General features: G+C 52.0%; 2 long non-coding RNA genes across 2 annotated transcripts; one reads left to right on the plus strand and one right to left on the minus strand.

Annotated features, from left to right (window-relative positions):
- Positions 1-6,690: 6,690 nt before the first annotated feature.
- Positions 6,691-8,497, plus strand: LOC144381019 (uncharacterized). The gene is made up of 3 exons (XR_013445420.1): positions 6,691-7,266; positions 7,631-7,711; positions 8,179-8,497. It is a non-coding gene; the product is annotated as an uncharacterized LOC144381019 (long non-coding RNA).
- A 6,227-nt stretch (positions 8,498-14,724) lies between these two features.
- On the minus strand, positions 14,725-26,339 carry LOC118527870 (uncharacterized). Its single transcript, XR_013445421.1, has 3 exons — positions 24,868-26,339; positions 20,403-20,528; positions 14,725-14,935 (listed from the first exon to the last, which is right to left on the minus strand). It is a non-coding gene; the product is annotated as an uncharacterized LOC118527870 (long non-coding RNA).
- Between the last annotated feature and the right edge of the window lie 463 nt (positions 26,340-26,802).

The following is a 26,802-nucleotide window of genomic DNA, read 5'->3' on the forward strand; positions in this document are numbered from 1 at the left end:
ACCTCTGGGGGGTGCCCAGTGTTCAGCCCAGGGGCTTTATCTGACCTCCTTGCTGACCTCAAACAAAATACCCAAATCTGTAGGAAGTTAATGTTCGGCCAGGGGTGGTAGCCCCTTGCTCTCCCTGGCCATTTCCCATTCTAGCCAACTGCCCATCCCAGAGCATCTCTCCCGCCCAGCTCGGCATCAGTACCTGGTCCTCACGGTGTCTTCTTACCCAGTCCCCTTGTCCTGACAGTGCCCCTGAGCACCCAGGTACTTGGGGTCATGGATCTGGAAGCTACTCTAGGCAGTGTTGCTCTCTCTGACCCCACCTGTTCTTTGGGCCCCTAATGAAGTAGGACAACTCAGGCTCTGGGCCAAGTCCCTATGTCCTCATCAAAGGCAACATCTGTCTCCTCGAAGAAGATAAGCCTGGAGGGAGGGAGGTGAGACAGGCACAGGGGAGAAATCCCAATCCTGCCTGGGCCCTCACCCCAGATTCCACTGCAGGCACAGATTGAGGGTGAGGGGGGCAAGACAGCCACAGAGGCCTACCCTCACGCATGCCCCCGCACAAGTCTTCATGCCTCTGAGCCCCCAAATATGAGGGCCCCTCCTGGGCTCACCCGGCTACCTGGGCTGCTGCTGCTGCCAAGCCGGCCTTCTTTTATTCATGCGTTGTTTTATTGCTGGCAAATGCTGCTGCTTGCCGCTGTTGGAGGCGTTCCTGCCAAATCCATCCCAACATCTTGGCCTGGCATCAGGGCGGCATGCTAATGTGGAAATTTAAAGAGCCGCTCGGCTTTAAATCGGAATTTTAAATGAGCAGCAGTGCTCCAGAGGGACCCAGGCAAAACCGAGCAGTGTCTGATCCACCTTCCTACTCCCACTCCGGCAGCATCACCCTACCTCCGCTCGCCTCTCCCCTTGACTTGGACACTAGATGAGGGAGAGGCACGGGACACACTAAGGGATGAGGGAGCTACCAGGGCAGAGGAATTGATGCAAGATGGCCATCTAAGCCAATACGGAGCTGGGATCCCTCAACTCGGGACCAAGAAGGAATCCACCAGTTGCTGTCATGGGCAAATGGAGGCAGGGACCTTCAACACAAGGGAGCAGGGCTGGGGATATTGAAACTGGCATTCCTACCCCACTTCCCATTTTGCCAGGAAACAAGAAGAGAAGACCCAGAGCAGGGAAGAGGGAAGGTGGGATTCCATAAAGACCCTCACGCGCAGTATACACTTGCACACGCCGGGATATGTGCACACAGCTGTGCATGCAGGTTGGGGTGCTTGCTGAGGCCCCCTGGAGCACGTGTACACACGCCTCACTTATCACCCAGGCATGCAGAAGAATGATTCACATATGCAGGGCAGTCTTCCCACATCCAGACCTCTGTCCTAACCAGGTTGGTTTCTGCAAGTTGTTAGCCTGAGCTGTGCCCCAGCTTTGTCCATGAATCCTAATGCACCAATGTTCCCCAGCTCCTGGCAGCTACCTTGAGTCAGCCACGGTGATGACAGAGCCCCACAGCCACTCTGCCAGGAGAGGGGTTGGGGATACCTGTGCTCATCCTATGCACCTGTCCTGGCTACAGAGTGGTGCCTTCTCTGCTGGCCATCAGATGACAGGCTCAGACATCTCACTTGGGAGAGGTGCTGGGCATAGACTTGATTTCAGAGGGAAGAGGAGGCTAATGGGAGGTGAGAGAGGCAGAATCTGTGCCTCTCTGTGACCCACTTTCCTCCTTACCTGTTTCCAGGAGACAGGCGGCTCCTTAATATCAGAAAACATTTGTTGAGTGCCTACCCTCAAGGAGACGCTGTTTAGTTTAATCACAATTTTCTGAGCTGGGTTGATGACAGCCGCAAGAATCTGGATGTGCTATCCCCATTGGAGGGTCCACAGTAACTCTCACGGTAACCTCAGCCTTATCCACGTTAGACTGCCAGGCCAAGGGATGCTTCCTGACCTTCCCCAGGAATCCCCCTCCCTCAAAGAAGCCAGCTCCTTCACAGACTGGTGTGGCTGCTAGCCAAGAGGCTTGGGGGCAGGCCTGGGGCATGCAGCTGGCACCTGCCCACCAGATCCCCAAGGAGGACCCTCCTCCCCCACTTCATAGCCCCATTCAGATGGCCCTTGGGCTACAGGGAGACAGGACTCACAGTTCCGCACTCCCAGAGAAAACCTCAAGCTGGAACACCCACCCACCTCCCTTGCCACTATAACCTGCTCCAAGATCCTCTACCCAGACTAGATATACCAGAGACCCACCAGGTTCTTTTTCAAGGCAGGATCAAACACTTAATACAGTAGGAGTTGTGCGGGGGCTGGGTAAGAGGCCTTGAGGGGGGAGGCTTGGGCTGGAATTATGGGAGAAATTGCTGTGGTCAGGAGATGGATGAGGAAGGCCTGGGGCATCTGGGTGGCTCAGTCAGTTGAGCATCTGACTCTTGATCTCAGCTCAGGTCTTGATCTCAGGGTCGTGAGTTCAAGCTCCCCACTGGGCTCCGTGCTAGGCATGAAACCTACTTAAAAAAGAGAGAGAGAGATGGATGAGGAAGAAGAACTCAATGAGAGTGACAGGACATGGGGACATGAAGGGAAGAGACTAAGTGAATCTGCCGCTCTCATCTAATTAGCAGCATGCAAATTATATGCAAACCACCCCCTCTTTGTTTAGAGACCACTGGGTTTTTGGATGTGGGCTACAGAGGGACCACCAGGCAGCACCTCTGAGACCCTCAGACATGGGACACCCAGGCTCAAGAGAGAGGCCAGAGCACAGCCATCTTGTTGTACCTTATTCCCTGGATGGACTCATTCTCTATGGGCCTCAATTTCCCCATGTGTGAAATGGGAGGACTGGACTGGATGGTCTTAAGGCCTCTGACCAGTACTGACAGTCTTGGGTTCTCTGATTTGGGGCCCAGTGCCTCATGAGTTGAAGGGGTTGATTCCATTCTGGGGTGGAAGCTATTTGGCCCTCTTGCCCCTGCCACCTACCCCAGCAGTTTTGCCACGCCATGCCCCACATGCCCATGCACCTGCCATCCCAAATGTGGACAGTTGCCTGAAGGCAGTGTTATCTCCCACTCCTTTTCCCACACTCTTTCCTCTGCTTGGAATGGCCTTCCTGCTTTAGCCCCTCACCTGGGTAACTCCTTCTCCAACTCTAACAGCCTTACCTACCTCCCTCTGACACCTTCTGGGCATCCCTATGCACTGTTCACTTCTCTCATTTCCCATTAGACTGTGAACTCCTAGAGGGAAGGTACTGAGTTTTTTTTTGTTTTTTTTTTTTAAAGATTTTATTTATTTATCTGAGAGAGAGAGAATGAGAGACAGAGAGCATGAGAGGGAGGAGGGTCAGAGGGAGAAGCAGACTCTCCGCCGAGCAGGGAGCCCGATGCGGGACTCGATCCCGGGACTCCAGGATCATGACCTGAGCCGAAGGCAGTTGCTCAACCAACTGAGCCACCCAGGCGCCCCCTTTTTTTTTTTTTTTTTTTTTTGGGGGGGGAAGGTACTGAGTTTTGTTCAAGACAGAATCTCCAGTGTAAGTGTATTAGTTTTCCAAGGCTGCTGTAACAAATCACCACAACCTTGGTTGCTTAAAAAAAAACAGAAATTTATTCTCTTCAGTTCTGGAAGCCAGTAGTTCAACATCAGTTTCACTGGGTCAAAATCAAGGCATCAGCAGGACTGCGCTCTCTCTGGAGGCCCTAAGGGAGAATCTGTTCTTTCAGCTTCTAGTGGCTGTTGGCATTTTTTTTTGTTTTTTTTTTTGCTTGTGACTGCATCACTCCAATTTCTGCCTCTGTCTTCACATCACCTTCTACTCTTCTCTGTGTGTATAATCTCCCTTGCCCTCACTCTTAATAAGGACACTCGTGGTGGCATTTAGAGCCCACCCAGATGATCCAGGATAATCTTTGCATCTCAAGATTCTTAATCACACCTGCAAAGATCTTCTTTTTTTTTTTTTTTTTCCCCAGATAAGGTAACACTCACAGGTTCCAGGGATTAGGAGGTGGACATATCTTTGGGAGCCATTATCAGACTATCGAGATAAACAAAGACATCTTTAAAATTACCATTTGTTGGGGCACCTGGGTGGCTCAGTCGTTAAGCGTCTGCCTTCGGCTCAGGTCATGATCCCAGGGTCCTGGGATCGAGCCCCGCATCGGGCTCCCTGCTCAGCTGGAAGCCTGCTTCCCCCTCTCCCGCTCCCCCTGCTTGTGTTCCCTCTCTCGCTGTGTTTCTCTCTGTCAAATGAATAAATAAAAATCTAAAAAATGAAAAAATTAAAAAATAAAATTACCATTTGTTAAACATCTACCATGCGCTAGACACCATACATACATTTTTCTCAATCTTGCAATAGCCCTGAAAAGTCGACTTTTTAAAAAGACTTATTTATTCATTTATTCATTTATTTATTTATTTTAGAGAGAGCGAGCCAGTGGGGAAGGGGCAGAGGGAGAGAATATCCAAGCAGACTCCCGCTGAGTACAGAACCTGAAGCAGGGCTCAATCTCACGACCCATGAGATCAGGACCTGAGCCAAAACCAGGAGTCAGATGCTTAACCGACTGAGCCACGCCCTGAAATGTAGGTATTAATGCCTCTGTTCTACAGATGAGGAAACTGAATGAGGCTCAGGGAGACTGAATCACTTGCCCAAGCTCACATAGCTGATAAGTGACAGAGCCAGGATTTGAAACCAGATGAGTCTAGCTATAAAGCCAGCATGATTTGTGCCTTCCCAGTGGTCTCTGAGCCTACCCCAGGCCCTGGTACAAATTTCTCACCTGAATCGATGTGCAGAAAGAGAAAGGCGGACAAGAGAAGGGAAGATGAAGCCCAGTCTTCCTCATGATATTGACTTAGGCTTTCTTTTGCCAAAGCCCCTTCCCACCCCTTTAATCCTCCCTGTCACTCCTGACCCCTTGTTTCAAAAGCCTGGAATCCCCCCCAAGGTGCAGCCCCCTGCCAACTACCGCTGCCCAGAAGGGTGGCACAGTGCCTGAACTTCAGATGGGAGACATTAAATTGCAGAACCAGAGGGGCCTCTGAGGTCACCTCTTCTAGCTGTCTCTGCTCACATATAGGTCTGCCTGTGAGGACAGGGCAGACAGGGTCGGGCTAGTGGGCAGCAGAAGGGACAAGGAGCCATCTCTTCCTTCAGCTACGCTTTCTCCTCACTTCTTACATGATTTGTATTGGGAAGTCCTCACTCAGGTCTAACCTTCCAAATATCATGCTGTAATGAAAGCTGGCCAGAGTCAGAAGTCCTAGATTGTCCAAAACATAAAATCGGATTTTGGATAAGTCCCTTTACCTCTCTGAGCCTCTGATTCTTCATCTTTAGAACGGGACTGAGGGGACCTCTCGGTGGCTGTCAGTTAAGCTTCTGCCTTCGGCTCAGGTCATGATCCCAGGGTCCTGGGAGAGAGCCCCCATGTGGAGCTCCCTGCTCTCGGGGAGCCTGCTTCTCCCTCTCCACCCAGCTCAGTGCTCTTGCTATCTCTCTCTCCCTCCCTCCCTCTCTCAAATAAATAAATACATAAACAAAATCTTTTAAAAAATAAAATGGGATTGAGAATGATGGTAATGGCAATAACACCCATCTCACAGGGCTGTTGGGGGGATAATAGCACAGTCCAGGCCTAGACTAAAGCAGGTGCCGCAGGATTATTTTGTAACAGCCCCTCGGCCCTCCAGCCGAAGCCCCTTCATCCTGGGTAATACAGGGTTTTGCTCACCTCAGCCAGTCTGGTCTGCCTTGCGCGCTAGACTGTGAACTCCTCTTGGCAGGACTTTGTTCATTTTTTTATCACAGCCCGTTCTCCTCCCCAGTGTCTAGCCCGTGCTTGGGCACGTAGGCTCAATCCACATTTGATAAATGAAGAAGTGAGGGTATGAGTTGGACCCCCAAGTCCCGAGAGGCACAGGGCCTGACTCCCACCACCGACCCTCTGGGCACGACCCTTCCCCCTCCCCCACCCCACCCCAGGTCCAGGAGGCGGCGGCGGCGGCGGCGAGGAAAGGAGGTGCTGCAGCTTTAAGATTCCTCTCGGGCGTCCCGGTTGCCAAGGCGCGGTTGCCAAGGACCTGCGCCGCGCTGCGTCCGGCCTCCGCGCGTCGGCCCCGGGTTTCCTCCGTCGCAGCCGCCGCCGCCGCCGCTGCCGCAAACGCCGCTGCTGCTGCCGCCGCCGCCGCCGCCGCCGGGCCGCGCCCGGCTCCTCCGAACCGTCTGGCGGACTTGGCATCGGCCCCGGCTCCTCAGTGCCCCCGCGGTGCGTGGCAGGCTGCGGCTTCATTATCCTGATTGATTCCTCCTGCTCCCCGACACCGTGGGGGCCCCGGCCAGGGAAGGGGGGGCCGAGGCGGCATCTGCGGGCCCCTTCACCGGCCCTCGCCTCCAGCCGCTCCTCGGGCTGCCGGCCCCTCGCTGCCCTGCTGCGGCCAGGCCAAGGAGGGAGGGCCGGGCCAGCCTTTGCCCCCCCTGGGGGGCGGGGAGCCCCGAGGAGGAGCGGAGCTGTGTCCGGCTGGGTTCGGTGCCGTGGCCCAAGGCGCCCGCCCTGGGCCATGAACGCTGCGGGTCTCAGGGTCTGCCCTCAGCAAAGGTTTTGCGCCTTCTCCAAAAGGGTATGGAGGGTTTGGGGTGGGGAGGGAATACAGTGATGGACTGAGAACTTGAGGAGAATAAGCCTTGGCAAAATGGGAAAGGTGACATCTTCGAGGAGCACTGATCACGTGGGCCAAGCCCGGGTGACTCCTGTCTTATCCCATGCCTCCCTGGGCGCCTTAAACGCAGTTCTCAGGAGAAGCAGGGACAGGGTCTGCCCAAACAGCACAGGACACGGCAAGGATCTGAGCTCAAAGGAAGGCCAGGCGCCTCTGTGAGTTAGAGAACCTGTGCCCAAATCTAGCAGCGGGTGGTCTGGCCACAAATTTGTGGCCCCCTAAGAAACCAAGTGTTGAGGTGAGGCCTCAGTGGAAAGAGTATCTGGGGGCCAGGCCTGAGATTGGAGGATCTTCCTAGTTCTGCCGCTTGGTTTGTGACTTGGGCAGTAACTACCTTTTTTCGCCTTGGTTTATTAATCTGTAAAATGGGGTTAAGACCTCCCTGACAGTTATCGATGGCTAAATGGGATAATATGTTGATAGCAGGACCCTAAGTTCTCTGGCAAGGAGTAGAAAGGGAAATGGGGGGCTGGCTTCCATCCCTGCTGCTGTATTGGATGAATCCCTCCTCTCTCCTTGAAGGAGGTAAGTCTCCTCCATATGCTTAAATCTCTTCTTAACTGGAAGATGACCAGAACCTCCCAATCAGATCTGCTTCCTTGTCAGGGTAGAAGGGCAAAACTGCTCTCCACTTCATTGGCATGGCATGGATTTAATTTCTAAATTCACCTCAGGCTCTCCACCACCCCTGTCCCTCTCTGGGTGGGGCCTCTCTTCCTACAAGACCTGACAGTCTCCCTCTAGTGCCTCAGTGTTGTTCTGTCCAAGGGCCAGACCTGGGAAATTTCTTCTGCGGGCTTGGCCCTTTTGGCTAACTCCAGTTTTTAGCTCCCCTTTAGCCCTGGTGAAGAGGGAGCTGGTGGAGAATTTGAAGCCAATTTTTTTCCAGAGCTGTGGCAATCGTATTTGTGAACATGATCTGGACCACTCTGGCTACTCTGGGTCTGTCTCTGGGTCTGCTTCCTTATCTGTAAGTTCATTAATTTATTCTTCCAGCCCATATTTCCTGGGTGACCACACTGGGGCAGCATGGTGCACCCAGAAGGTCAAAGTGTGGGAATAACACAGAGTGAGTGGGAAGAACACTCTGAAGCTGCTGATCTTCTGAGGGGAAAACAGACACCCATATCAGTCTCTCCAATACAAGGGTATTTGCTTCAGGAGGACCTCCACAATTCTAGAACTTTCCCCCTCCTTCCTGAGCAGAGCAGACCCTTGCCTTGGACTCTTCAGCAGGAGGCTCATTGCTTTCCTATGGAGAAAGACGGATCCTGAAATTTGAGTCTGGAGCTTTTGTTTATTCTGTTTTGTTGGAATTATTTATTTTTGTAACAATCATGCATTACTTTTATATTCAAGATAAAAAACACAAAAACGTTGCCAGTTTGGGGAAAAAGATGTCAGGGAGGATTGTTGTTTGTTTTTTTTTCCCTCTAGTGACCAGAGGCAGGTCAGCACACGTATCTAGGCATGCCAGGCTGCCCAGGGCCCTTGATCGATGTGGCCCTGGGAGAGGCTGCCTCAGTCTACCCACTGGCCTGGCTGCTCACCCACTCCTGGCTGGCCTGCTCCATCCTCAGCGTCGATAGGCCTGGGCTCCACTTCCTATTAATACAGACCACGTGGCACCCTTGCTGTGGCGTCTCTAGGCAGAAACAGGAGCCACAGCCGCCTAGTGGCTGCCAGCGGGGCTGGCAGGAAGGGGCATCTCCACCAGGCGTCTCCTGGGAAACAGCAAGCTCCCCAGAGAAGGGACATTTGGAAATAAAATTGCTGCCGCTGTGTGTTTGTATGTGTGCTGGGGCGGGAGAGGGAGTTAAGAAACCTCACCAGCCCCCTCTGCTTTTCTCTCTTCAGGGAAAGCCTCTGCCAGCAGCTCTCCGGACTCCTTCCCCCAACTCCACCCTCTCCCAGAAACCCTGTAGGCTCTGCTGGGAGCAGACAAGAGGCCTAGAAATGTCCCTTCAGAGTCATGATGTGGGTGGGGAAGAGCACTGGACTGAGAGCCAGAAGCCCACGCCCTCGGCTGCCCTGCCTCGCCCTGTGGTCCTGGTCCATCAGACCCCTTCCTGAGTCTCGCTTTCCTCTGTAAAATAAGGGCACTGCAGGAGATTGCCGCATTAGTCTTAGTCTTCACATTGGGGCTCCTCCACAAGGCCCAAGAATACAGTTGGGGCATTCTACGCCATTCTTTCTGGCACTTGGAGCAGATACCTGAGAGTAGTTAATGATTCCTCGTGTGACCTTGACTGGTCCCTTAAACCATCCGGTCCCTGCACCTGCACATTCACTCATTCAGGTATTTCCAGGCGCTTATTGAGAATGTGGAGAAGATAGAGGCGGCCTGATTGACGTGAAAGAGGCCCTCAGCCCCTCCGTGCTGTCCTGTGCAACAGGCCAGCTACATGGCCCATTCCTTCCATGAGGACCCCCTTCACATGGTGCTGGAGGGCCCTGGAAACTTCTCTTCCCATCGTGCCCAAAGCCAACCAGAGGGGGAAGCCGTGGTGCCTCCAGGGGAGTAGAAATAGGGGTGATGTCCCTGCCCCCTCCCCTCTCTCAAACCTCCCTGGTTCTCTTTGCCCTCCCTTGCTCTTGAGGGACAAGCCCCCACTCCCAACCCAATCCACCCCTCCCTGGTAAAATATGGGATGACCAAAGTGGAGACAGGCACCCTTTGGAAACCACATGCAGAGGTCAGAGATGGCTGAGTAAAAGCCAGTGGCTCTCTCCCAGCATTGCCCTTCCTCCTGGCCTCACCTCCTAAGCTCCCCTTTCTCCAGAGACCCAGGGAGGGTGGGAGGTGTGGAGAGAGCTCTCCATGCTGGAGACAACCCCTCACAACTTTAGGAGGAGACAGAGGAGCTCCAGGAAGGAAGAGGGCTGGGCGCCCTGCAGGGACCCAGGGGGCCTAGGCCTCCCTTGGTGTCCTCTTAGGAGAAGACATTAGCCCTCACAGATCTGGCCTTGTGGCTTCTCAGCCCAGGTCTGCTTGGGGGCTAGGCAGTTGGAGATAGGAGAGAAGAAGGGGGGGTGTGAAGGGAGGTCAGGAAGTAGAAGTAGTAGGGAGGAGGAGTGTTGATCTGGATTCTGACCAGCACCTTTATTGGGCACCTACTGTGTGCCAGGCGACAGGCTCTGTTCCAGCTTTACCCGGATTATCTCCTCCAGTCCTCACTTGAGCCCTATGCCAGTGTTATCGTCCTGCTGTGACAGAGAAGGAAACTGAGACTCAGAGGCATTATGTAACTTGCCCAAGGTCACACAGCTTGTCAGGAGTGGAGCCAGGATCCCAGCCCAGGTCTGTCAGCCTCCAGTGGGTTCTCTCTGCTGCCAGAAAGTCCTCCTCCTGGAAAGCAGGTCTGGGATTGGGGTTTTCAGTCAGAGCTCATCAGGATCCCCAGAGGTAAATCTATTGTCATCTGCCTTCCTCCTCCTCACCCATCTGCCAAGCAAGTCGCAGGTGAGCCCCCTGCCACGGCCCCTGCCCCAGCCCCAGGTGCTAGCTCAGCTTTGCCTGGCTCCCGGCCTCTCTCTGGTGCCCCCAAGGTGGCTCTGAGGTCACCCCACACCCCAATGCCTTTCATTCTGCATTTCCAGATCTCAGAATACATAGGAAAACGCAGGAAGAGAGAGGAGGTCACTTGAAGGTGGAAGCAGAGGCTCTGGTCTTGGGCAAAGGATTGGGGGGCCTAGTTATCTCCTTTGATTCAAATGAACCCTTTCCCTAACTCCCACCCCTCACCCCCAGAGACAGCCAGAGCTTTGCTTAGTTAATGAAATACAAAAGAAGGAATCAGAGGGTGGGGGTGGTCGAGAGTGCTGGAAAGCAAGGGAGAGAGGAAAAGTTGGGTCTCTTCCAAAGAGTTAATGTTCCACAGTATGATCGATTAGGTGTCAGATGTAATTTCAAACCAATACAAGATGAATGGCATAATTTCCCCTCTCTCATTTTAGACAGAATTAAGAATCCATTAGCTAACACAAATTTTTGGCAAGTTTAATAGGAGCTCAAATCTACATTCGGAGGAAACGCTCCCCAAAGCCTATTTCAAGCTTTTACTCCTCAGGCCCCTGGCCTCCAGTGTCCTCCCGACCCTCACAAGCCCTCTGTCGTCTGTCCCCACATGCAGCCCCCTCTCCCTTCCCCTAGCCTTCCCACACGCCCCTCCCCGGCCCAGCCTGAGATTAACTGGCCTGACCCCTCTCACAAAGGCCGGGCCTGCCCACCATTGTCTTCCAGGGGCGAAGGGGGGGGAGGGGTGGAGGGGCTGGCAGTAGGCCCAGGAAAGGAGGGAGGTTGCTGAATTGGCCCCAGGCTGCAGACAAACCCTAGGGAGAAGGGTGAACTGGGGCTTTGGGACCATTTGCGTCTCAGCTACTCCCCACTTTCACCCCCAGGAAAGTTCTTGTTTTTGTCCTAGACAAAGCATTACCCGGTTCATGAGGGGAGACGCAAACCCCATTCTGCCTTTTACATTTACGTGTATTAGTGTATAGGGTCAATCTGAGAGATTAGAAGAACAGGTACCATCCCATTCTACAGATGGGAAAACTGAGGCTGGGGGAGGTGATTAGAGTCAGCTGGGTCCAAGGGTAAAACTTGGCTCTGCTACTTGCGTGCTTACTAGGGCCTTTAGGCATTTCCTCTGGGCCTCGATTTCCTCATCTGTAAAATGGGAGGAACCTTGGTCCCCAGTGCAGAGTATTATCCTGAAGGACAAATGAGAAAGCCAAGTATCCACTCTGCACGAGCTTCATGAATCAGCTCCAGCCCCTCCCCTCCAATCTCACAGCCTGATCTGGAAGACCAACCTGTAGACTGAGGTCTGTCCTGGAAAGCAAAAGAGGCTAGAATAATAATTATAATAATATAATAGTAATTATGACAGCTTCCAATTACTGGGCACTTATTCTGTGCTGAGAGTGGGAACCAAGTCTTTTTACATAGTAACTCATTAGACATTTATCAGATAGATATTAGTATCATCATCTCACTTTCCAGGTCAGGAAACTGAGGCACAGATAAGTGAAGTGTTAGGAAGTGGCAGAGCTAGAATTCCAACTCAGGCAGCCTGGTCCTAAGGCCTATGGCTCTCTACCCAGTGCTAAGCGGAGGTAAAGGTCTGGGGTTGTGGAGGACCAGGATGTGATCCCAGACCCTGGGACTGGAAAGGCTTCACAGAGGCTTGACTTAGGTCTTAACAGATGAATAGGAGTCTACCAGGTGGGCAAGGAGAGAAAGAATGTTCTAGGCAGTGAGAACAGCATGTGCCAAGGCACCGAAAGAAGTCTCAGCATGGGGATGGTGAGTGACGCACTGTGCCAACCAAAACATGGGGTTCATGTGGAGGATGGCAGGAAACAGGTTGGATGGGCAGGCCAGGTGCTTCATTCTGACAATCCTGCTCTAAAAAATGGGGATTCTAACTTCTACAGCTAACCTTGCATGTCATGCTCAGGAGTTACGAGTTTTTCATGTTGTTACAATAATAGAGCTAGCATCTTCCATGTGCCAAATGCTTTATATCAATTGCTTTGTTTCTTCATTACAGTAACCACACAAAGCAAGCACTGTTACTGTGTTTTTCAGATGAGTAAACTGAGGCCCAGGGATACTAAGTAACTTCAGAGCCTCAGAGACATGGCTAGAAGGTGAGAGAAGTGACCATCCAACCCAGGTCTGACCCCAAAACCCAAACTCTTAATCACTCTGGTTGCTGTGTCCTGGTAGGCAGTGGGGAACTGGGGAGGGATTTCGGCAGGGAGTGATGGGTTGGACTGAGTTTTAGGAGAAGAAAAGTTTCAATTGGAGCAGAGTGTGATTGGAGGCTCCATCTGGAACTTTCCTCTGGACCAGAGCAATGGAGAATGCTGGGGGGAAAAGCCCTTCCTCATCCATGGGGATGGAAGAGAGGGCCTCCTGGAGCCTAAGTAGTAATAATCATAACAATGCCAATTCTTCAGTGTCTACCCTGTGCCTGGAGCTTCCCACAGGCACCTCCAACTCATACAATGCTGAAGGGCAGACACCTTTAGCCCCATTTTACAGATGAGAAAGCCAAGAATCAGAGAGGTTGACACACAGTTGTGGTCTGGCAGAGCTGGTACTGGCCCACAGCCCCGGCCTTCCCTCGCACCTCACTTCCAGAAGGTGGTTGGGCTACACGTCAGACACCAGTTCTTCCCTCTTGACGTGGCATATTCCCTGAGGTACCTCTGGAGCTGTCTCTGCGTTTGGACCCCAGCGAGTGGCTTTGAGGTAAGGGAGGTGGAAAGGGGATGAGGAAGAGCGGAGGAGAAGAGAAGTTGGAGAGGGATGAGCTCTGGAACTCTGAGGGGAGAGTCATCAGTCATTTTTACCTGTTACTGACCACTCAGGAAGATGTCCAGGTCATGGTTAGAGGAAGATGAATGCATTCAGTTATCTTAGCCCTTAAGTGGAGAATAGGCTTCATACCTTTGCCTCATTTTCTAACTTTTGGGAAGTCCTTCCTGTTATCTAACTCCCATCCCTCCTAATGAACCCATAGACAATCCCAGTAGTCAGTTCCAAGGAAGAGCCCCTGTCCATACCCCACTATGAGGATATATCTTGTCACCTTCCTCATGGGGTAAGGAGTCAAGGGGTGGGGGAATATTATGCCTCCTTAGCTTTAGGTCACTGCATACCCAGAGGTGGGGTGGGGGGCTATGTTCCCAAGTTATCCCACTGAAGGAAGGAAATATCCCCCTCAGCAGAGAGGGGAAGGACTAGCAGTCTCTGGGGTGGGGGTGGGGGAGTACCTGCTGGGGCCACAGCCTGAAAAACAGAGGAAATCTCTGAGTTTGGGTAAAATTACTTCAATTGCTGGGTATCATAGCCAAGAGTATATAAAATAATTCATATCCCTGCCTGGGCGAGAAATAACGTGAGCCCAGGGCCACCCTTAAGGGAGAGAACTTGGGGAGGAGACTGGAGAGAATACTTAAGAAAAAATGACTTTGAGTGAAAGAATTCGGGCTTTAGAAGCAAAAGGGCTCAAGTTAGAATCTGAGCCCACCTGCTGCAAAAGCAAAGCTACCAGGGCAGCCTTGTTCATTTATTCACCACATGTTCATCGATAGCCTACCCTGTGCCAGGCACTGTTTGAGGCTCTGCAATATTTCAAAGATCCTTGCCTTCGAGGACCTTATATCCTAGCTGGGAGATGGGCATAATACATCAGTAAATTATATTTATGTTAGAAGGTAGTAAGTGTTATGGGGGGAAAGTTCATGAAAAGGTGATCTAGATTGGGGGGTGTGGAGGTTGCCATTTTAAGTAGAGGGTCAGGTTAGACCTCATTTGGAAGAGGAGAATTTGAACTAAGACCTGCAGGGGTGAAGAAATTGACAGGGTAGGTATCAGAGAGCAGCCAGCAAACAGGCAAGCCAGAGTCTGAAGGGCCCAAGGGGGGTCAATGGACTGGAGGGATCCAGGGAGAGCAGAAGCAGGTGAGAGGCCTGAGCGGGAATGGGGAAAGGCACAGACTGCACGGGGCCCCGTAGACCTTTATATAGGTTTTGGTTTTCTCTGGAAATAAAATGGGGAACCTGGCCAAATTTCCAGTGAGGGAAAACATGATCAGACAAATGTTTCAAAGGATCACTGTTGCTCCTATAGAGAGAATAGACTGGGGCTGGGGGAGGGAAGTAGGGGAGAGGTGAGAGAAGAAGCAGGGAGCAGGGAGATCCGGTAGTTGCTGAATCTAGCTGAGTCTCAATGTTCTCATTTGTCAAATGGGAATAAAAATGTGTCCCAGAATGTGTGCAATAAAAGTTTTGTGGGTATGTCTCCAGCCTTTAGCAGATGCAATTCAACGAAGTCTCACTGAGTGAAAAAATGAATGATTATCTTTCCATGCCCTCCTCACTTACATAACTCCTATCCCAAGCCCTGAAACAGCTCCTTGGAAGGTTCTAAAAACCAACAAACATGGATTCTTTTTTTTTTAAATATTTTATTTATTTATTTGGCAGTGAGAGAGGGAACACAAGCAGGGGGAGTGGGAGAGGGAGAAGCAGGCCTCCTGCCGAGCAGAGATCCTGATGCGGGGCTCGATCCCAGGACCCTGGGATCATGACCTGAGCCGAAAGCAGACGCCTAACGACTGAGCCACCCAGGCGCCCCAACAAACATGGATTCTCATCCCGATTAGCCACTCTTCTTCATCTGTAAAATGGGGATAATATTATCTACTCCCCAAGATAATCGTAAAGATTAAATAAAATAACGTGTGCCAACCTGCATTGCCCAACTGAAAGCTACTAGACACGTGTAGCTGTTTAAATTTAAATTAATTAAAATTAAATAGAATTTAAAATTCATTTCCTCAGCCACAGCCATATTTCAAACAGTTAATAACCTCATATTGGCTAGTGACTACCATATTGAACAGAACAGAAATAGGACATTTCTATCATTGCAGGGAGTTCTATCTGACTGCGCTCTAAAGCACTCAACTTAGGGCCTGACCCAGGTCGTAAGCACAGTAAGTGAATGCTATCATTCTTGGAGGACTCAGGCAGTGAGACTGATTATTCTTGCAATAGCCTGCCAGAGGCCATCCATTTGATGTTCTCCAGGGTTGAGTCTGAAAATGAAGAGCAGGAAAGAGTCAGGCTGGTCAGGGCAGAAGGAGAGAAGGAGGAGGAAGGAGTCCCTTGGACAACACCAAGAGAGTTGGCGTTAAAGATTGCCCCGGGGGTGGAGGTGAGTGGAATATTGTGTCTGGGGCGGGAAAGAAAAGAAGACCGAAAGAGAAAAAAGAAAGAAGAGAGAGAGAAATTCAGGCACCCAAGAGCTGGTCCCCAGGAATGCAACTTTTGAGATCCTTAATCTCAATATCTTTATTATTGAGTTCATTCATACTGCATGTGTTTATTGAGTACCTATTATGTACCTGGTCCTGTCCTACGTGCTGGGACTGCTACTATTAAAAAAAAAAAGGCCCTGCCCACAGAGACCTTGTGTGTGAATATGGGGTGGGAAAACTAGAGGAGGAACATAATAAATGTGTAACATACATAGAATGTTAGATGGTGATATGTATTAAAGAGGAAAATAAAGCAAAGAAGAAGAGGGAAAGGAGGTGCAGTTTTTGATGGGGTAATCAGGGAAAGCTTCTTAGAGAAGGTGGTGTTTTATTTTGGTTGCCTAGGGCTGTGGGGGTTGAAAGGAACGGGGAGTGACTGCTAAAAGGGGGATGAAATGTTCAAAATTATGGTGATGGTCACACAACCCCATGAATATACTTAGAAACCATTGAATTGTACACTTTTTTCTAAAAAAGAATTTATTTGGGGTGCCTGGGTGGCTCAGTTTGTTAAGCCTCTGCCTTCGGCTCAGGTCATGATCCCAGGTTCCTGGGATGGAGCCCTGCATTGGGCTCCCTGCTCCATGGGGAACCTTGTTCTCCCTCTCCCTCTGCCTGCCACTCCCCCTGCTTGTGCGCTTGCTGTTTACTCTCAAATAAATAAATAAAACCTTAAAAAAAAAAAAGAATTTATTTATTTGAGAGAGAGAGTGAGTGCGGGAGGGGTGCAGAGGGGCAGAGGGAGAGGGAGAGAGAATCTCAAGCAGACTCCCCGCTGGGCACTGAGCCCAATGCAGAGACCACAGCCTGAGTCAAAATCAAGAGTCAGACGCTTAACCAACTGAACCACCCAGGTGCCCCGAATTGTACACTTTAAATGAGTGAATTATAACTTAGCAAAGCTGTTATTAAAAGAAAAAAAATCACCCAGCCTGCTGCACCACAAATAGACTGAAGGGACCAAGGGCAGAAACTGTGGTCATCCAGGAGAGAGGGGACGGCAGCTTGGACCAGGGTGGTAGCAGTGGGGTGATGAGAAGTGCTCAGATTCTGGATTGATTTTGAAGGCACAACAGACAGATTTGCTTCTGAATCAGGTATGGGGTGTAAAAGAGCATTGTCAAAGATGACTCCAGAATTTTGTGCTTAGGAAACCGAAAGAGCTAAGGAACTAAAGGCCAGGAAAAGGAGAGGGGCTGGCCTGAGGGTACCAGTCACCAAGGTTAGCGCTGGGATTCTGAAAGGAGGCGGTATGATTGGTTAGATCTGCAGACCCTGAGCCCTACCACATTGCAGAACCTCTCCCAGCCTTGGTGCTGCAGCCTGCCTTCTGGGATCTACAAAGACTGATTGGGACAGATCCGACTCATTTAAGGTGCTGGGAGAGCATTCGTTCCTTCTCTTTCCCTTTCCTTCCCGACCTTCCGTGGACGTGAGACAGCTCTGAGCCAGGAGCGCAGGAGAGAATGAAGAGGGGGAGTATTGCAGACCTTAGGCCCCAGAGGGAGTGCTGGTCGGAGTCTGGGCATTGCTCCCAGCTGTCTGGATCCTATAATGGAGAGAGAGGAAGGGGAACATGCTCACCCCCCCTGAGCCTGAAGGGTGGGCAGTCTGTGCCTCCACCCTCTCTAGGGGCTGGGAGGCCGGTGCCTACACATTTGGGGTTGGCAGAGGATGATCTCTGAGTCAGTTCTCCCCAAGCCGGTGAGAGATTCTAGGAAGCTTTTAATTACCGCCTCAGAGTGGATGCTAGGTTAACGCGATGATTCGAAAGGTGTATTTTTCAATTATATTTAACCAAAAGATTTATAGTGAAGTAAAATATAATTAGGAGGCTGCCAGCAGACAGGCTTCCTGGGAGGAAGAGAGATGAGACAGACCCCTAATGGGGCAGGTTGGAGCCCAGGCTGCAGGACCTGCTCACCCCACCCCCACCCTGCAAGATGTCAAAGCATTCATCAATTCTGCCATTCCAACACACTGACTCAGTACCTACTCCATGCTGGGCTCAGAGTTTACCAGGGGAACAGAACAAACACTATGGTCCCTGTCCTCAGAGAGCTTACAGACTAGCAGGGTGGGCAGACCAAAAAAAAAAAAAAAAACAAAAAAAGCAAGGCAACAGTTAAGTACTGCAAAGGAAATAGTAGAAAAGGCATCAGCAAAGGTTTCTCGGGTGGACATGCGGGTGGACCAACTGAGACTCAAAACATGAAAAGGAGCCAGCCATGAAGAGTGGGAGAGAGGTGAGAGGATTGGTTGGGCCAAGAAAGCCGTCCAGTTCCCTAGGGTGAGAAGGTGATCTTAGTGTGTTCAGAGTGGAAAGAAAGGCCACCGAGGCTAGGGTATGGAGAGGGAAAGTCAGGGGCTGGGGCATGGAGAGGAAGAAGCAGGGGCTGGGGCTTGGAGAGGGAGAGGCAGGGGCTGGGGCTGGGAGAGGGAGAGGCAGGGGCGGAGGACTGTGGGGAGGGAGGGAGGGACCAGATCCAGCTGATAAGGAGTTTGGATTTCATTCTAGGAGCTGAGGAAGCTGCTGGAGAATTTTAAGCCAGAGTGAAAGGCCCGGCTTATATTTTTAAAAGATTACCCTAGGTGTATGGGAGAACGGTTCAGAGTGGGGCAAGGTGGGAAACCAGAGCAGACACCCAGAGAAGAGGTGATGTGACCTGGCTTAGAGGGAAGCAGTAAGGTAGGAGAGAAGAGCCTGGACTCATGTGCCTATTGGAGCAAGGATCAGTGGCTCTTGCTGAGAGTCTATATGGAGAATGAGAGGAAGGGGGAACTCAAGGATGAGTCCAGGTTTTCGGCTTGAGCAACCAACTGGATGCTGCCCTTTACTGAAATGAGGAAGCTCAGAGAAGAAATAGGTGGGAAGACGTGTGGATAAAGAGTTCAGATTTGGGGGGCGTCTGGATGGCTCAGCCTGTTAAGTGTCTACCTTCTGTTCAGGTCATGATCCCAGGGTCCTGAGATGGAGCCCTGCATCAGGCTCCCTGTTCAGTAGGGATACTGCTTCTCCCTTTCCCTCTGCTCCCCCTGCTTACCCTCTCTCTCTCTGTCAAATGAATGAATAAAATCTATTTTTTTAGATTTTTATTTATTTATTTGACAGAGAGAGTGAGAGAGAGAGAGCACAAGCCAGCCAGACGCCCTAAAATCTTTATTAAAAAAAAAGAGATCAGATTTGGAATGGAGACCCTCTAGGGGCTTCCCTGGCCCTGAAGGATGGATGTCTGGATGCTTCACCCCAAGGGGGTCCACTCTCACCACCTCATTTTATTGCTCCCCACCTTGTCTAACTTTTGTATGTCTAACTTCCATTCCTCCTGTTGCACTTGGGAGTGCATGCTTCTCTCTTTGGAGAGCACATTCTGTCATTCTCAGCTCCCTTTAACTGCCTAAATTCCTGAAATTCTACCACTAAGTTCATACTGTACTGTACTCGTACTCATTGAGAACCCACTATGGGTCGGACACCATGCTGTAAGCGTTGGCTACGTTATTTCCATCCAATCCCACTAACCACTCTTTCCATAGTATTAATATAACAATAATAATAGTGACCATTTAATGACAACTCTCTCGAACTAAGCCCTTAAATTGAATTATATTTAACTTTTTTAAAATTTTTTATTTATTTAAGTAATCTGTACACCCCATGTGGGGCTCGAACTCACAACCTCAAGACCAAGAGTTGCACACTCCTCTCCTCTGACCAAGTCAGCCAGGCGCCCCTACATGAATCATATTTAAATCTCACTGAGAAATAACCTGCCCAGAGTCGTATAGCCAGTTAGTATTGAGAATGGGATGAGAAATCTAGGATTGTCTCCAGTACACCAGACTCTCTGGGGGCATGAGAACTGCATGGATGATGAAAGGGAAGAGCTATTTGGATGCCTTTCCTCTCCCCCTCACTCATTCTTTCCCAGATGAAGCACAGAGGCAACATTATTCTCTCAGACTTCCTTCCCTGGGTGCAGCGGGCAAGCACCCCAATGACAACCCCCAGGCATGCACTGTGCTGGGCAAATCTGCCCATTTGTTGGGGAGGGAACAGTTGTTATAGGAGCTACCACATCCTTAGAGGCGTTGCCTGGTATCAGAAGAGGTGAGTGCCCAACCATGTAATGAGGGGTCCAGCTCTGTGACCCAGAGAAGTGATTCTTATATCCCCCATCCTCTGAGAATGGCTTAACACATTTGTGCAGGAATTGGTGTGCACACATGTGTAAACCAGAACAGGCCTGCCTCTTGCACATTTCCCTCTGGATATGTGTGTGTGTGACACGATGGTTATCTGGTCATCTGGGCCCTCGCAAAGGCAAATAACTTGTACGTTTTTTCACGCATGGGCCTGCGGTTGGAGTTCACGCAGGATAGAAAGGGCCTGGCCCCAGAGTTGAGTTTGGAGCTCAGCTCCCCACCTCTTCTTGCCTGTCCCTAGCTCCCTGCCTCTTCCCCACCTCCCCTCATGCTGGGCAGAATGCCCTCATCCTGTGCCGGCTGGCACACAGGCCACATGGTGCCTGGCTCACGTCCGGGCAAGGATGACGCCCCCAGGCCCGGCTGGGATACTAAGCCACCCGCTGCCTCCCCCACCTCCAGAACGGAGCGTCCCCATCCCGTCCCCCTTCTCAGCCAGGGACTTGGGGAGCAGGCGGGGACACGGCACAGACAGATACAAACACACAGATGCACCCAGAGACGCCCACAGGCCTGTGCCCCAGAGAGGCACAGGCGTTCACACAGCCTTGGGCACACTCACACATGCACATTCACACACACTCGTGGGCACTCCACAAGAAACTCGTGGGCACTCACCTCTTGCACAGATCTCGGCCTGAAGTTCGGGGTTTAGACAAACGCACCCTGTGTCTCTGTCCATGGTGCTGAAACCAGACATTTCTCCGGATGGAAGGACAAGACAGGGAAGAGATGAGAGGAGACCTGGGATGGGTGGTAGAAGACAGAAGGAATGGAGGAGGGAGAAGAGACAAGAGGGAGAAACTCACAGATAAAGGAGAGAGAGAGAGAAAGAGTTGAAAGGATACCAGGGGAACCAAGGAGTGTCCAAACACTGCGCCTGGGAGAGGCGGGTGAGGATGGAAGGTGACCTCAGACCCCATCCCTGCTTAAGTGCAGACTCAGGCTCAAGGATTTAGCCATCTTTGCCTTTCAGGGCCAATTATGGGAAGAGTTTGGTAAGGGTACCGTGACAGGTGAGGGACCCTGGATGTGTGGTTTCTGTGGCCTCCAGGTGTCCCTTTCCAGGTGCCTCCTTGCCTTGGAAGACCTTGAAATAGTAGGGGAAAGAGACAGACACCAAGAAAGGTCTATCATAACCCTACAAAAAGCTTCCCACCTGATTTCTTACCCCAATTTGTGTTGGGCAAGTGGACAGAAATGTTGATCTGGATTTGTTCTGAGGATTGTAGGGATTTAATGACTGCTTAATGTTTATCCACAAGATTGGATTATGGGTTCTTATCTCCCTCTCTTGAGATAAAATCTTCTCTCTGGTGGGATTGCCTAGTAGGGATGCTCTCCCACCAGCAGCCCCTTCATTGTGGAATTTATGGAATATAAGGAATGCCCACTTTCCTGGTGGGGGAGGAGGATTTTCAAAGACCAAAGGGCTTATTATATAATAACTAGGCAAGAGGGGATGAAGGAAAAGATGAGGAAGGAAAAAAGAGGAAAGGGGGGAGAAAGGATGTGTGAATATGGATGAAAGAAGAAAGGGAAGAGGAAAGAGATTGGAGGAGGAGGAAAGGGGGAGGATGGAGGTGCAGACAGGAGAAATGAGAGAGGGCATGAGTCACCCAGACAGACTCCAGTGTCCAGGGAAAGGACAGGGGAAATATGCCAGTGGAGCAAATTGCTCCCCAGGGGCCCAGATTAGACTGGAAGTCCAGGCTGGTCCTGCAGCTGTTCACAATGCATTCTCCATCCTGAGCTTCAGGCAGAGAGGCTCCATGGGCCAGGACTACAGATGTGAGGAGCAACTGCCCTAACACAGAAGGTGGGATCAAATGCAGTCAAGTCTGTGTGTGGGTTTCCTCATGTGTGGGATGGGGACAGTGAGTGCCTTCTTGGGGGTGTTTCCACCTATTTGCATGTGAGCAGTGGCAGGAAGAGACACCCACATGTATGGGTTTTCACAGGAGAGAGGGTATTGGGTTGATTGAAGGTAAGGAGCAGGCAGAGGGAGAAGAGAGGCAGAAGGAAAGAAATGAGTGAAAAAGAAAGGATAATGTTTCTTAGAAATTTTGGACCTCCTAATTATTCTTTTATTCCTACCAAGAGAGAAGCCAGGCCTAGGACAAGTTGAACATATGTGCCCCAGTGTCCTTGTCTGTAGTATAGGTATGATGACAGTCCCAACCTCATAAGGTGGTTGAGATAATTATTAGCTTGTGTATAATGCTTAATTTAAGTTAGTTATGGATATATGATAAGCTCCACATATATGTTAGTTTCCATTGTTATTGTTGTTAGATCTTGGTCTTGCACTGGAATCAGCAGGGAAATTTTCTTCACATTTAACTAGACCTTCCTGCTACAAACTCGGGTCAAACCTGTGGGTCTTCCTTTGGGCACCATAGAGAACTGTGATTTCCCAGCTCTTCAAATTTACTCCTGAAGACAAAGAGAGCCAGCAGATTTTCTGGGGTACAGAGGGTGACCCCCATGGTAAGGAAAGTGACAGGGTCTAAGGAACAGGGTTCACACCAAGGACCATCAAGGATGTTTTCCTGGATTCCTGAAAAAGCTGGATCCTGGACCTACATCAGTGCCTCCCTGCCCAGACTGGAGGCTCAGCACTCCACCCTATTTAGTGTTAGTGCCCCCGCCCCACTCAAGCCTCTACAGGTGTGAACATATGGGTCATTTCTTCCAGATTGCTCTCCCAATCCCAATCCCTTCCCTCTTTTTTACCTACCTTTCTGCTCTTTTCTTCTAAGGAATCTAGGTAGGAGGAAAGAAATTCCCTTACTACTTAGAGGGGTGGGATTTCCCCACCCTGCACAGGCAAAATAGATGGTCTCATTCTGGAGGTCAAGGAAGCATGTGGGGACTGGCACAAGGAGGGGTGAGGGGTGGCAGGGCAGCCCCCATGTCCTCCCATTCCCCCCAGCTCCTGTCTCATCACTGTCACCATTCAATCATAGCAGATGGGCTGCAGCTGTGAGCGCCAGCCCGGCACACAGGCTGGTCCGTGCCACTTGGGAGAGAAGGAAGAGAAAGGGAGGGAGGGAAGGAGGAGGAATGGAGGGAGGAGGGAGAGAGGAAAGGGAAGAAGAGAAGGAGAAGGAAGAGGAAGAGAGTGGAGGAGGAGAGATAGCTTCAAGAGAAAGGAACTTGGTACCTTTTATGCCTCTCTCTTCCCAGCAGGAGAGCAGAGGCCAGGGCTGGGCTCACAAGCTGGGCAGTGCCAGGCGAGATGGGCATATGCCCTTGATTACTACCAGGACCGCAGGCCAAGCCTTCGCAGCCGCCACGGCCTCATAAATCAGTTTTTAAGTAGCAACCACATGGACATTTCCCAGCTGAGAGGCCTGGCCTCTGTCGGCCCAGCTAGGGCAGCCCTGGCGGAGGGGCAGGTGCCAAGCCAGGGCATGGGAAAGAGAGAGGTGGTCATCAAGGCTTGGTGGGAAGTGGGGTTGGAGCTTGTTCAGGCAAAGTCTGGGGGCAGGGTCTCCTGCCAAAAGGGAATAGGTAAGAAGGTGGCAAGTGGCTGGCAGTGGGTCCAGAGCCCCCTGTTGGGGCTCCTAGACCCTGTCCTGGTTTCCCGTGGGGAAACTGCCTACAGACAGAGAGGATGGTGTTGTTACTGGAACTCCCTCCTTCCAGGTCCCCCTCCCATACAGAATAGAGTCTGTGTGACTGTGAGGGCCGTGTGTGGGCTTGTGCACTTGGGTATCTGAATGTGCTCACTGCTCCTGATGGGTAGGAAGGTATCTCCCCAATATCTAGCCCAAGCCTGGCAGAGACCAAGCATCCAGTAAGACTGCTTGAATGAATAAATGATCAAGTTCGAAGGGGGCCAGTTGCGTGTGTTCACAGGAACGGGAGGATTTATATCTGAACATGTATGATGGCCAAGTCTATGTGCATGTATATATGTGTGTATGGGGGGTGGTGTCTGTGGGTGCTCTGGGGAGATCTATTCTGACAGACATCCCTCCACACCCTCCCTTGCAGCCCTCCCCTGAGCCCTGATTCTCCCCTTCTGAGGACCCACCAGTAAGACAGCAGCTCCTGAATTCCACTCCCCCCCAGCCCGATCCCTTGCTTAGCACCCCTTTCTGCAGGCCAGCGTTGGTGTTTGGGGCTAGGGGCATGGGGAGTGCGGGAGTCCCGCCCCCGGAACGGCGGGCAGAGCGGGCGGGGTGGGGGCGCCCAGCCTTCTTGCGCCCAGTGTCTCCTCCCTGGGTGAACAGATGTCTCGGAATTTTAGATGTGCTCTCCGCCCCTCCTCGCAGTAACTACCCCCACCCCCAGCTGGCACTGGCTGTGCCGTAGCGCCCTCCCCTCCCCCACCTCCGAGAGCAGAACCGGCTGACGGATCGGGGAGCGCGGCCCGGAGGCCAGGGCCAAGAGGCGGGGGGGGGTGGGGGGGGTGGCGGGGGTGGCGGCCGGGTCGCGGCAACCGACTGGGCCGAATCCCCGAGGCTCCTGGTGCGGAGAGAACCGGGTCCGCGCTGCCTCCGCCTCTTGCCTTCTTCTCTCGTTCCTTCCCATCTTCCGCATCTCCTCAGCCCTATCTCTCCGTCCGAGATCCCCGGTCTCTGTGTCCCTCTCGCTCTCTGCCCCACCTCACAACCATCATCCCGCCAACCGCGTCTATGCAAACCTTCCACACAGAGCCTCACACTTCGCGACAGAAACTCCTCCTGGCAACTTCGGCGGAATTCTTCCCTCCAGAGACCCCTTTCCCTGCATTCCGTGAGCCACCCCACCCCCAACTGGCCGCCTGCCTGCCCTCTGTGGAAACCCAGAGTTAATCCGGAAAACAGGAGGGAGGGCAGGAGGGGAGTGGGGATCGAGATTAGGGAGGCCAAGGATACCCGGGTTGGCCGGGGTTGAGAGACACCTAAATTTTCTAATCACTGCTAATTAAGGAACAATCCAATTCCGTGGACCCCCAACTCGGGGAAGGGGGCGGGACCCGCTGAGGGCAGGAGGGGGCCTTGGCAGGGCTTGGCAGCTGGGGGTGGTGCCAGGCACCCTCCCCCACCCTCCCCCCACCCGCCAGCATTCCGAGGTAACAGGCATTTGTTACCCAGCTCGTGCCAGGAGCGATTGGCAGGTTCGAGTAGGCACAGTCATTCCGCACACAGATGTCCCTGCGTTCGCTCTTCTGATATGAATTCTGTCAGCTCCGAATCTGAGGGAGATGAGCAGACAGCCCCACAGACAGAGTTACAGACAGACAGAGCAATTGTCTGGAGGACACAGAACTCCACAGATATTTATTTTTCTTCTCTGAAAAAAAAAATTAATGAAAGAAAATTAAGACGCTCACTAATTTGGGGGGACCCATCTGAGCTCCTGAGAGTGGCCCTCACTTTTTCAGTCCTCCCCCGATTGCATGCCCACACTTTCCCAGTCTTCCCCAGGGCCCCAGATATCATCCCTGAACTTCAAATTTGAGTCGTTGCAACCAGAACCACAGAAGTCTGGGAGGTCTGCTTCCTCATATAGGACCCAGAATTCCCAAATCCCTGCAAGTTCTAGAATACCACCAGCCTGGTGCAGGTTCCAGCATTCTAGAATCTCTGAAAGTAGAAATTCCAGAACTCCCGTTCCTGGGCAAATTGTGCCCAGTGCCCAATTATTGTATCACCCTCTCCATTAGAGAGGGGAAAGTGGGTGCTGTCCCATGTACTGGAATGAGGGGCCCCACATCGCCTGGTCCCCACCAGCTGCCCCAGCCTTGGCAACCAGTCAAAAATGCAGCCTGCCCTTCGAATTAGGAATGCAGAAAGGTCAAGACCCCTGACTCCTACCCCTTTCTGGCACTCCCTTCCAGCTCCAGTTCCCATCCTGACCCTCCACACCTGACCTGGCCATTCTGCCTCTGCCCGCCCCAGCAGCTGTGGGAGAGAGCTGGTTGGTCACTGGGCATCTGTGAGCAGGCTGGGCATGAAGAGCCACTGGGGTTTGGTTCTCCCTGGGCAGCCCATGCTGGTGGAAAAAGGGGGAAGGCAGAGGGGCCAAAGTAACTCACTGACATCAGAGGAGAGGGGCACAGAGGGATTTGGGTTGTGGTTTGTTGGGTTGTGTTTTTTTAATCTTTCTTTCTTTTTTTTAAAAAGAAAAAGCCCCCATCCTGTGTCATCATTTTTATGGGATCTGCAATTCTGGCAAAAATCTGTCTTTAATTTAGCTGTCCATATAAAAATCCTCACTGTATAATAATGAACAGATGCCATGGAATTTAAGCTGGAGCCTCGGCTCCTCCCCGCCTTCCCCCCGCGCCTGGCACCGGGCACCGGGCACCGGCTGAATGGCACAGGCTGACACCAACACGGGAGCAAAGGGTGGGCAGGGGGCGACCTGGGCTCAGCGCCAGGGCCCTGGGGTGGTGAAGGGGTGTCCAGGCGCTGGGCTTGGCCAGGCGGGAGCTTTTCCGTGGTGGCACCCGGGAGAAGTGTCTGAGGGATGTTTCTTTTTCTACAAAATGATCAGTAGTTAAGGATTTTGGTTTGGTTTTGCTTAGGGGCTTTGTGGTCCTTCTCAGGCTTTTTAAAAAAGCACCGCCCTCCCCCCAGTATAAATCCAAATGTTTTCGAAGTTTTAATTGAGTTGTGTTTAACCCTTCCCCTGCGCGGCGCCCCCGCCTCGGCCTCGGAGCCCAGCCGAGCGCGAGTTCGCTGCAAGCGGGATCCGTACCGCTTCCCGCCGGCCCGAAGCCTCCGAAGTATCACGGGCGCCGGCGCCTCCGGAGGCTCCCCGGCAGCTCCCGCGGGACAGGAGGACCCTGTTGCCCTCCAGGAGCGAGGCCCGATGTGGCATCTGATTGTCGAGCGGGAGAGACGGAGGCAAGAGAGAAAGCCCCACTTGCCCCATACCAATTCTCTAGCTTTTCCCGAGGGGAAAGAGAAAACTATGCCAGTCCGGTGTCCCCCACTGCCTCCGCCTGCGGTCGAGAAAGCAGGCATCGGCTCGGGATTGAGAGGTTGGTTCTGAGCCCCCCACCCCCACCCCTTGCCTT

Source organism: Halichoerus grypus, chromosome 2, assembly GCF_964656455.1.
Source record: "Halichoerus grypus chromosome 2, mHalGry1.hap1.1, whole genome shotgun sequence".
Classification (NCBI taxonomy): domain Eukaryota; kingdom Metazoa; phylum Chordata; class Mammalia; order Carnivora; family Phocidae; genus Halichoerus; species Halichoerus grypus.